Source organism: Tursiops truncatus, chromosome 9, assembly GCF_011762595.2.
Source record: "Tursiops truncatus isolate mTurTru1 chromosome 9, mTurTru1.mat.Y, whole genome shotgun sequence".
Lineage (NCBI taxonomy): Eukaryota > Metazoa > Chordata > Mammalia > Artiodactyla > Delphinidae > Tursiops > Tursiops truncatus.
Window position 1 is genome coordinate 35,975,447 of NC_047042.1, and position 12,044 is coordinate 35,987,490.

Consider the following 12,044-nt stretch of genomic DNA (forward strand, 5'->3'; position numbering starts at 1 on the left):
TTGCCATTTTGTCAATTGTTTTCTGGTTGTTCTATACATCGTCTCTTCTTTTCTCACTCTTTTGTTCTCTTCCTTTGTGACTTGATGATTTTCTGTAGTGATATGCTTAGAATCCTTTTTCTTTATCATCTGTGTATCTACTATAAGGTTTTGCTTTGTGGTTATCATGAAGCTTACATAAAACATGTTATATTTGTAACAGTCTATTTTAAGCTGGTAACAACTTCAAATGCACACAAAAGCTCTAAATTTTAACTCTCCCTCCTTGCATTTTGTGTTTTGGTGTCAAAATTTACGTATTTTTACTTTGTGTGTCCATTAACAAATTATTGTAATTAAGTTATTTTAATACGCTTGTCTTTTGCTCTTTATACTAGAGTTATAAGTGATTTACCCACCTCCTTTACCACATTAAAGTATTCTGAATTTAATTATATATTTACTTTTACCAATGAGTTTTATACTATCATCTGTTTTCATGTTACTAATTAACATCCTTTTGTTTCAGCTGAAGAATCCCCGTTAACTTTTCTTGTAAGGCTGGTCTCGTGGTGTTGAACTCCTTTAGCTTGTGTTTGCTTGGAAAACTATTTTTCCTTCAATTCTGAATGATACTTTTGCAGTGGAGTATTCTCATTGGCAGTTTTTTTCTTTCAGCATTTTGACTAAATCATGCCCCTCCCTTATGGCTTGCAAAGTTTCTGCTAAAAATTCTGATGATAGGGTTCCCTTGTATGTAAAAAGTTGCTTTTCTCTTGATGCTTTTAAGGTTTTTTTCTTGTTTTTAACTTTTGACAACTTAATTATGGTGTATCTCGGTGTGGCTCTCTTTGGATTCCCCTTATTTGAAATTCTGTTGGTTTCCTGCATCTGAAAGTCTGTTTATTTATCTAGGTTAGGGAAATTTTCAGTCATTATTTCTTTGAATAAGCTTTCTGCTCCTTTCTCTCTACTTCTGGGATCCCTTATAGTTTGAATATTGGCTGCTTGATGGTGTCCCATAAGTCCCTTAAGCTATCTCCATTTTTTTCATTCATTTTTCCTTTCACTCCTCAATTGGATGAATTCTACTGCCTTGTCTTTTAGTTTGCTGATCTTCTCTTTTGGTTGATCTAGTCTGCTGTTAAACCTCTCTATTGAATTTTTCAGTTCAATTATTATGTCATTCTGCTCTGTGATTTCTCTTTGGTATTTTTTAATATTTTCTTTCTCTTTGTTGAAATTCTTCCTTTGTTCATGCATTGCTCTCCTGACCTTGATGAGCATCTCTACCAGCGTTACTTTGAACTCTCTATCAGGTTAATTACTAAAGTTTGTGTCATTAAGATCTGTTTCTGGAGAATTATCTTGTTCTTTTATTTGAAACACATTCCTTTTTATTCATTTTCCTTGACCGTCTGTGTTGTTTTCTATGCATGAAATAGAGCAGCCACACTTCCCAGTCCTTACAGAGTGCTCTCATATAGGAGATGAACCTCATCAATCAGTCCAGCCTAAGATCCTGGTTTTCTTTCAAGACTTTGTAATTGACCAAGCTGCCCTCTTTGTTCTTAGTGACTTACAGTAGTTTAGGGTGTGCCAAGACCTGTCAGTGTCCCTAGAGAGAGGATCGCATTCAGTGTCTAGAATGTGGACCCAACTTAGGTGGAAGGGAATGTATGTAGTTAAGTCCGTTTCACAGAGAAACCGGAGATGGGTATTTTTCTTCCTGCTTCCTCTGTACTGGATCCAGGTGTATAGCTGCGGGGGTTACCTGTAATTGTCATAGTCCTGTTGGACCTGTGAAGGGAAGCCCCACTGGCTGTCAGCACCAGACATACCAGGGACTTGCCCCTTGTGCAGCAGCTGCAAAAGCTGGGACACAGACATATGTACAAGCTTCTTCCAGGAAGATATTGGTGACTTGGAGCAGGCTACCAGGAGTCAATGAGAAAGGTGTTTGTTAGTTTCCCTGGTTTCCAGGAATTTCCAGCTAGCCCCTGTATGTGTGCTAAATCAAAAGGCCTAAATCTCAGGCAGCAGCTTTCAGAGTATGCAGATGGATCCTTTTGGGGGAAAGACTAGGAGTTGGGCAATTTTGCTTGCTCCCTCTGTACTGAGCCCTGGGAGAACAGCTCTATTGCAAGCACTTGCATACCCGTTAACAACTATTCCTTTTTCTGCTATAGTCTTACAGATACAAGCCTCATTGGCTTTAAGAAATAGATGTTTTAGGGGCCTATACCTCAACTGAGAGTTTTAAAAGTTTGGGTATTAGATGTTGGAGCAAACGCTTTGCTCCTCAAGGAGAATCTGGAAATGAGGAGTTCCCTTCCAATTGTATGCTGCTGTGCAGGGGTGGAGTTTATGGCATGTGTATATCTCAGCCTTTTCTACCCATTTTGATGTGGGCAATTTTCTAATTTGCTTGATGTGTAGGAATTGTTCCCTAGTTTCAGATTTCTTTCAGAGGTAATTGCTCTTTGTGTAGCCATAGATTCAGTGTGTACATAGGAGGGGAATTCAGGAGCCTCCTGTATTGCCATCTTGGTTGACCTCTCTGTTCATAATTATCTTGGTCACACTTTTAGATACTCATGGATTTTTAACTGAAGCAATTAAGGAGGATTGAAGAATTTGGTTCCTTTAATGTGTATGCTAGCACTATTATAAAACCAGAAAAAAATTAGCTACCATGAACTTTGTTGACATGTATTCCAAATTGAGCTATGAATGTTAAGTACTCACCCAGTATCAGTTATATCTGGTATCACTGCTTCTAGTAATCAAGAATTACTAGAACCAGAGTTCTTTTTTTTCTTTTTTTACATTCTTTGTTTTGTTCTTTTATCAAATCATTCCAAAAAGAAAAAATAAATCTGATTAAAATGAGAACATATAAAATAGTATAGCAGGAACAGGAAAAAAAAAGCAAGATAACAGCAGAGAAAATATAAATTAGAGGGAGAGGTTAACACAAGTTAGAGAGAGGTGAAAATATAACACAAATGTGCAGTCTGTAAGAGCATAAATCCTTCATCTAGTTGTGCCCTGACTTGGCTTTAAGCTTCCTGGTGTTCAGAATAAAAAGAGACTCAATTATAGTTTGATGAGGAGAAAACATGCTGTTTTCCTAGTTCTAATACTAAAAAACGCATATGGATCTTCGCAAAGGGACTTAAATACAATCTCTACAGTAATTGCCATAATATATCTCGTAAGACTGCTTTTCCTACTACCCCTCAACGAAAACTAAGATCAAAACCTTCCAAAATAAACTCGGTGAAACTCTTTCTGCATATAGTCAAAATAATGTGGCGAAACTACAGAGCTTTTTGATGGTCAAGCTTGATCAGAAGAAAAGCTTACAATATTTTTATAGGTCATATAGAGAAGAGCCCCTACAGTGGGTACTTGAGGTATAAAAATAACATTAAACTCCTCCACATAGTGAGAAGCTGGATTGGAGGAATCTGGGTGCTTAGGCAGAGAAGTGGCAGATGATTTCAATGTGGATGGGTACGTCATAGGTATTCCAAAGCATATCTGTAAAATAAGGACTCTGAGCCATAGGAGCAATGTGGTAAGGTCTGAAAATGGTTCCAGTGTCAAATAAGTTTGGAAAATATTGCATACCAGTTCCATCTCTTGGAAAATTAGTAGTAGTATTACATGGTAGTACTACACAATACTACACAGCACAGTAATACATTAGAGACCTGTAATAAAGGAATCTGATTAACTTTTCTTTGCCTAGTGTTTCCCAAACTTATTTGATCATCAAATCCACGTTAACATTTGGTGTGACTAATATTCTATAAAACAGACGCTGAAAAATATCTCATAGTTTCTGATGACATTGACTCAATGTTATTAAGATTAAAATCACTTTAAAAAACATCACTGTGAAGAATGTCCTAGGAAACAAAACAGTAGACATTAACTCAAACTCTTGCGCACCCACAGCCAGAATAGGATTCTGGTATATCTACTTTAAACAAGTATTAAATGGACATATGGCTTCCTCAGAACCTCAAAAGGCTAATGAAAATGTATATATTGGATGTTTATAACATGGAAGGTAATCAGAAGTCAAAATTCTTTTCTATACTATAAAATCTGTTTGGTAACTTGATTTTTAAATGAATTTTCAAATGCCGTAGGTTGTGAATTCAGGAAAAATATGGGAGTCTGTTTTCTTTGTTTTTCAAGTGAGGTATTCTCATAAATTTTTAAAAGTCCAATTTGCAGCTTAGGACTTTTCTTTGATACGTACACAAATGTAAGACTATATTTTGTCAATGGCCTTTGTGTAGAGGCACATGTTAATTTTCTGGGAACACTGAAGTTCTGTTAAGAGCAAAGAGCCATCTTGCATATCCTAGTTGATATGAATGTTCAGTGAGAAACAGTTTCATATCTCACTTGAATCAAGCAGAGAAACCTCCTAAAAGATTGCTCAGTCAAATGACCAGATGATTCTTAAATCTGGTTATATTAATTTACTAGACCAATAAGGGGCATTTTAGGTAGAACAACATTGATTATCTCATATTCTAGCTTCCATTTCCTCCACTGTAGGAATTCCTCAGCAGTCTTTCCTCAACAGATTCCACACACGTATTCCTGCCCTGCTATCTGAAGATGAACCCACAGTGTAGCATCTCAACTTCAAGGGAAATTTTAACTGTTTGATGCATGTAGTTAAACCAGTGATGCAATTCCTGTTGTATCCTATTGAAGACCAACCTGAAATGTCCTTAAAAAAGTTTTTGAACTTGGAGGTCAGATGACTTGAGCACAGTTTTTGATGCTCCCAGTTACTGGCTGTATGGTGTTGCATAATCTTCTTGGAGTCTCTCTTTTCCATAAAAACTCACCTTATTGTAGCATAGTCGTTGGTATCGATTCTGATAATGGTTGTGAAATTTCTGGGTAAATAAAGCGCTGACCAGATATATGCTTCCCTGCGTTCAGAAAAGAAAAGCTTTCTGACACTTCTGGGTCACTTATTCTCTTTTAATGGTCTTTTCTCAGACCCACCAGTGTGAGACTGTCAAGGTCTAGGTAAAAATGTGTTCTTCCCCATATACAAGAAGCTTAGATGCATAGTTGCAAATAGCATGCTCAAAAAGGCTTTATTAATTTTAAAATAAGAACAAACACTTCAAGCTGGATAACTGACACTGCTTGTGTAATGTCTAACTTACTGTAGTGAAACCATTCTTCTCCTAGGAATCAGGCCAATTTGGGGGGTTATTTGCAAAGACCAGACACATTTATCAGGACCCTTCTTCAGAAACACATGTGGGCTGTAAGCAATGTATTTCCTGGCTTCTGACATGAGCTAAACATCTGGAAAAGGCAAAGTTGTAATGAAACTGTGCATTGGCTGTGTTCTTCCACATTTCTTTGCAAAGGCAAGGCAAGGCTGGCGCCCGTAAGGCACCACTCTCATCTATAAAGTGGAGGTTCTTTTGCAGGCCCAGATGTATCTAAGGGTGGAGTGGAGGGATGGGGACCACTGCCAGACCTTCCTGGTCCTCTCCTGCAGAATGGTCAGGGAGAGGTACAGAGAATGGCTCTTCTATTCTTCTCTAGACATGATTTTAACAGAGGAGTGGTTTTTTTCCCCAAATGCCTCCCTTGCCTTCTTAAAATCGATAACCAACGTATTAGTTTCCTATTGATGGTAATTCCTAAATTACCCCAAACTTAGTGGCTTAAAACAATGCAAATTAATTATTTTACAGTACTGGAAGTCAGAAACCCTAAAATCAAGGTGTTGGCCGGGCTGCCTTCCTTCTGAAGGCACTAGGGGAGAATTGGTTTCCTTGCCTTTTCCAGCTTTTAGAGGCTGCCTGCATTCCTTGGCCTGTGGCCCTCCATCTTCAAGGCCAGCAGCAGAGTATATTCAAAGCTTCTCTCTCTCTTTCTCTTGCTTTCTCTCTCTCATCTCTCCTGTCATCACATCTCCTCCTTTGACTCTGACCCTCCTGTCTTCTTATAAGGCCTCTTGTGATTACATGGGTCCACCAAGGTAATAGAGGATAACCATTCCATCTCAAGCTCCTTCCCTTAGTAACATCTGTGAAGACCCTCTTGCCATCTAATCTGGGGATTAGAATATGCACATCTTTGGTGGGGGCTGGTGGGGGATGGGGCATTATTTTATCTACTGCCACCATGTTGGTTGTTTTGATTGCTTTTTAAAATAGTTTCGTCATGTGTAAATTTGGGGCAATTATATTCACCTCCTGGAGATATAGAGTTCATGAGATAGGTTGGCTTCAGCCTCACAGCAAAGTGCTTGGATGGTGGCCATTAGAAGATTTACTTTTTGTAAGTGCTCTCAATTCAGAGGTGCAAAGTCTAGATCCTGTACCCACTACCGACTCTGTTACCTGAACAGGCCACTTTGCCTCTTTGGCCTCAGTTTTTGCATCTTTAAGTGCATCACTTGAGTTTTCTCATCAGCCTGTGAATAATGACTCAAGTTGCAGTAGGACTCCACCTATAAAAGAAAGCACTTACAAGCTTCTTACAGTGTCACCTACTTATTTGTAGGAGTGTTAAGGTGGTGGTTTGCATGTATCCACACATCAGTTCTCCCAAGTGTTCCCACTCTGGGCCCTTTTTACTCAGGTCCAGAAAAGAAAGCAGATAATCTGTACGATAGGAAATAGTTGAAGATATGACAACCTCAATGGGGAATATTAGAGGGGTCAAAAAGTAAAGGATTTCATGGACAGTGCAAATAATTTCAAGTTAGCAGTGTCAGAGAGAAGGATCATGAAAAAATGTCACAGCTCCAGAAAGGCAGACAAGATGGAAACCATTATTCATAGTCATCATTCCTTCATCTTAAGGCTGCTTCTGTACTGAGCCAATCTGTCTCCTGTAAATGCTCCCAAGTTTAATTGGCCAACACTTTCTCCAAAAGCACTCATGGATAGCATGTTTCTCTTCAACATTTTTTTCTACATCACTGCATTTACTGATTGCATCTTTATGAGGGTAATTTATATCCTACCTAAAAAGAATTTGTGGCAGCTGACACGAAAACTTAAAAGTGGTGACGTCTAGAGGGAAGTAACAGATGAAGCAGGAAGAGTAGTCAGGCAGAAGCATAAAAAAAATTGCCAGACATAAAGGCAGAGGGAAACTGTTGCACTAAGTACAAAACTGAATTCTGTGCTTCCTGGCAGAGCAAACAGGTAAATGAAAGAAATCATGCAGCACTTTGACAGAAGAGACAAGTCTTTTTTCTCAGTCTAAACTCTAGCTTAGTTCTGCATCTCATTGGTGTCATTGAACAAAATAATGGACAGTGGACAGGGCCCTTAAGAGAAGTTTTTACCAAATTAGTTTGCCTTATAATAATAATAATGGTGGTGATGGTGGTCATGTTTGGCCAGGAAAATCTTTTTCCTGTTGCGCGAGTTTCCATGAGGAAGGATGAGCACTCCTAGCCTCTTGCCTTATTCCTTAATTCTCCCCATGGTAGAAAGCCTGGGTGGGTGACAGCCACTGTCCACTCTCCTCACATACGTGAAGCATACCTATCAGTGGCCCGGGCATGAGGAATTTGGTCTCTTTTTCCCTTTTTCTCTCTCTGGAATGGCAAGAGGCAGTGACATGGGAAAGTAGGCTGGCTCTACTCATTGAAAATATCCCAGAATAGTTTAAGGTCTGGATTCAAGACTGGGGAATGGAGTGGTCAATCCCCATTTGACTCTTCCAAGTTATAGTTTCTAGTAACGATGACATTTTCCCTGTTTACACTTTTTTTCTTATTTCTCAATAGCTTCAAAATTCCAGTAGAATAGAGAAGTGATATTTATTTTTTTCTTGGTCCTTTCAGTTGCCCACCAAAATCTGTTTCTTCTTTTTCCACAGAAATAGAATTGTTGCTGGGCAGTTGGTGGCAGCCAGGTGTGACCATAGGACTAAGTTCATGGGTACCGAATGCGGGCAGAAGGAATGTATCAAAGATACATTGGCCTGGACAAGGTCCTTCCTTTCCTTTTTCCTGGTAGGAAGAAGCAGTGGCTGGAGCCTATTGAGGATAGAAGAGCTGCCCCACCAGCCTGGGTGGCATTCTGGAGCAGAGCCCACTCATATGAGACAAAAGTCTATTTTTGAAACAACTCATTCTTTGATCTCTTCATTATAGCAAGTTGGTCTTTAGCTAATACAGACTCCAAAAACAATAAGAGCTAACAATTCTTTAACACTTTTCTTGAGTTTTCTAAAACAAATTTTTTATTTTATATTGGCGCATAGTTGATTAACAATGTTGTGTTAGCTTCAGGTGTACAGCACAGCGATTCAGTTATACATATACATGTACCTATTCTTTTTCATATATTTTCCCATTTAGGTTATTACAGAATATTGAGCAGAGTTCCCTGTGCTGTATAGTAGGTCCTTGTTGGTTATCTATTTTAAATATAGCGGTGTGTACATGTCAATCTCAAACTCCCAATCCATCCCTCCCCCGCACCCTTCCTCCCTCAGTAACCATAAGTTTGTTCTCTAAGTCTGTGACTCTTTTTCTGTTTTGTAAATAAGTTCATGTGGATCATTTTTTTTAGATTCCACATATAAGCAATATCATATATTCGTCTTTCACTGCCTGACTTACTTCACTTAGTATGATCACCTCCAGGTCCATCCATGTTGCTGCAAATGGCATTTCATTTCATTCTTTTTAATGGCTGAGTAGTATTCCACTGTATATATGTACCACATCTTCTTTATCCATTCATTTGTCGATGGACATTTAGGTTGCATCCATGCCTTGGCTATTGTAAACAGCGCTGCAATGAACATTGGCGTGCATGTATCGTTTTGACCTATGTTTTTCTAGGGATATAAGCCCAGGCGTGGGAATTGCTGGGTCATATGGTATAGCTCTATTTTTAGTTCTTTAAGGAACCTCCACACTGTTCTCCATAGTGGCTGTACCAATATACATTCCCACAAACAGTGTAGGAGGATTCCCATTTCTCCACACCCTCTCCAGCATTTATTGTCTGTAGACTTTTTGATGATGGCCATTCTGACTGGTGTGAGGTGATATCTCATTTTAGTTTTGATTTGCATTTCTCTAATAATTAGTGATGTTGAGCATCTTTTCATGTGCCTCTTGGCCATCTGTATGCCTTCTTTGGAGAAATGTCTTTTTAGGTCTTCTGCCCCTTTTTTGATTGGGTTGTTTGTTTGTTTTGCGGTACGTGGGCCTCTCACTGTTGTGGCCTCTCCCGTTGCGGAGCACAGGCTCCTGACGCACAGGCTCAGCGGCCATGGCTCACGGGCCCAGCCACTCCGTGGCATGTGGCATCTTCCCGGACCGGGGCACAAACCCATGTCCCCTGCATCGGCAGGCAGACTCTCAACCACTGCGCCACCAGGGAAGCCGGTTGTTTGTTTTTTGATATTGAGCTGCATGAGCTGTTTGTAAATTTTGGAAACTAATCCCTGGTTAGTTGGTCGCATCATTTGCAATTACTTTCTCCCATTCTGTGGGTTGTCTTTTCGTTTTGTCTGTGGTTTCCTTTGCTGTGCAAAAGATTTTGAGTTTAATTAGGGTCCCATTTGTTTGTTTTTATTGCCTTTATTTTAGGAGATGGCTCAGAAAAGATACTGCTGCGACTCACGTCAGAGTGCTCTGCCTATGTTTTCCTCTAAGAGTCTTATATTATCCAGTCATACATTTAGGCCTTTAATCCATTTTTAGTTTGTTTTCATGTATGATGTTAAAAAATGTTCTCATCTCATTTTTTACATGTAGCTCACCAGTTTTTCCAGCACCATTTATTGAAGAGACTGTCTTTCCTCCATTGTATAGTCTTGCCTCCTTTGTTGTACATTAATTGACAATAGGTGCATGGGTTTATTTCTGGGCTTTCTATCCTGGTCCATTGATCTATATTTCTGTTTTTGTGCCAGTACCATACTGTTTTGGTGACTTTAGTATAGTCTGAAGTATAGTATAGTCTGAAGACAGGGAGTCTGATTCCTGGCTCTGTTTTCTTTCTCAAGTTTGCTTTGGCTATTCAGGGACTTTTGTGTTCCCATACACATTTTAAGATTTTTTGTTCTAGTTCTGAGAAAAATGCCATTGGCAATTTGATAGGGATTGCACTGAATCTGTAGATTGCCTTGGGTAGTATAGTCATTTTGACAATTTGATTCTTCCTATCCAAGGACATGGTATATTTTTCCAACTGTTTGTGTCATCTTCAGTTTCTTTCATCAGCATCTTATAGTATTTGGAGTACAGGTCTTTTGTCTCCTTAGGTAGGTTTATTCCTAGATATTTTATTCTTTTTGATGCTATGGTAAATGGGATTGTTTCTTTCATTTCTCTCTGACATTTAATTGTTAGTATATAGAAGTGCAATGGATTTCTGTGTGTTAATTTTGTGTCCTGCAACTTTATTGAATTCATTGTTGAGCTCTAGTAGTTTTCTGGTAGCATCTTTAGGATTTTCTGTGTATAGTATCATGTCATCTGCAAACAGTGATAGTTTTATTTCTTCTTGTCCAATTTGGATTCCTTTTATTTCTTTTTCTTCTCTGATTGACATGGCTAGGACTTCCAAAACTATGATGAATAAAAGTGGCAAGAGTGGACCTCCTTGTCTTGTTCCTGATCTTAAAGGAAATACTTCCAGCTTTTCACCATTGAGTATAATGTTTGTCATATATGGCCTTTATTATGTTGAGGTATGTTCCCTCTGTGCCCACTTTTTGGAGAGTTTTTATTATAAATGGGTGTCAAATTTTGCCAAAGTCAAAAGCTTTTTCTGCATCTATTGAATGATCATATGGTTTTTATTCTTCAAATTGTTGGTGTGGTGTATCACATTGATTGATTTGTGGATATTAGAAAATCCTTGCATCCCTGGGATAAATCCCACTTGATCATGGTGTATGATCATTTTAATGTATTGTTGGATTCAGATTACTAGTATTTTATTGAGGATTTTTGCATCTATATTCCTCAGTGATACTGGTCACTAATTTTCTTTTTTGTGGTATTGTTGTCTGGTTTTGGTATCAGGGTAATGGTGGCCTCATAGAGTGAGTTTGGGAGAATTCCTTCCTCTGCAATTTTTTTTGGAAGCGTTTCAGAAGGATAGGTGTTACCTCTTCTCTAAATGTTTGATAGAATTCGCCTGTGAAGCTATCTGGTCCTGGAATTTTGTTTGTTGGGAGTTTTAAAATCACAGTTTCAATTTCCGTACTTGTGATTGGTCCTCTTTAACACTTATTGTCATGTGCCAGTGTCTGTGCTGAGCACTTTGCATGTATTATGTCATTTGGGTCTCATGAAGAGCCTGTAAGGTAAAGTCATTACATCTTCTTTTTACAGAGGAAGGAATGAAGGCACAGAAGGTTAAATGAGCAATTTATACTACACACCTGGCAAGGGAGCAGAGTCAGAGTTCAAACCCAGTGCCCCGTGCCCTGAATCTTAAACATCATGGTGTCTTTGCTCTTTACAAGGACTTAGAACAGAGACTTAAAGGAAGGGTTTCAGAGCTATTTCCATGGAAAACCAGAATAATGTAACTTGAGGATAGAAAATGCTTCAGGTTTGGCATGCTCCCCCTCTCAAATAACAATCGTCTCTGTAGTCAAAACAGGAGGCAGTCAACAGAGGAAGGATGAACATTTTACTTGAAAGAGCAAGCAGAACCCATCAGGGTAAGTGCTGGAGACCATTCTCCGAGGGTCTCTTGTGTTTCTGCACGTGTTGCAAGCAGAGGCACTGACTGCTTTTGTTGTGAACCATCTTTTCAAGGATGTTTGTATAGTGAACAGTCTTAGGAGATAGTGACAGTGTCTCCTTTCAGAGTAAAGGGTCAGGCATGTGTACTGCTGTCATGAAAGATTTGGGTTCCCTAAGGTCAGGGTTCCTTTCCTGTAACTGCATGTGGGGATGTTTGTCTTGCCTTGTGGGGAACCAACACAAATGCTGACACTGGTTGCTGCTACTGTTGTAAGTTATCAAGTGCCCTTTGACTCTGACCCAGGAATCACATGTCTTTCTG

General features: G+C 39.0%; 1 long non-coding RNA gene across 1 annotated transcript in view; it reads left to right on the top strand.

Moving 5' to 3' along the window:
- LOC141279533 (uncharacterized) overlaps positions 1-12,044 on the top strand; it is a 359,504-nt gene that overhangs the window by 307,519 nt on the left and 39,941 nt on the right. The window lies entirely within an intron of this gene.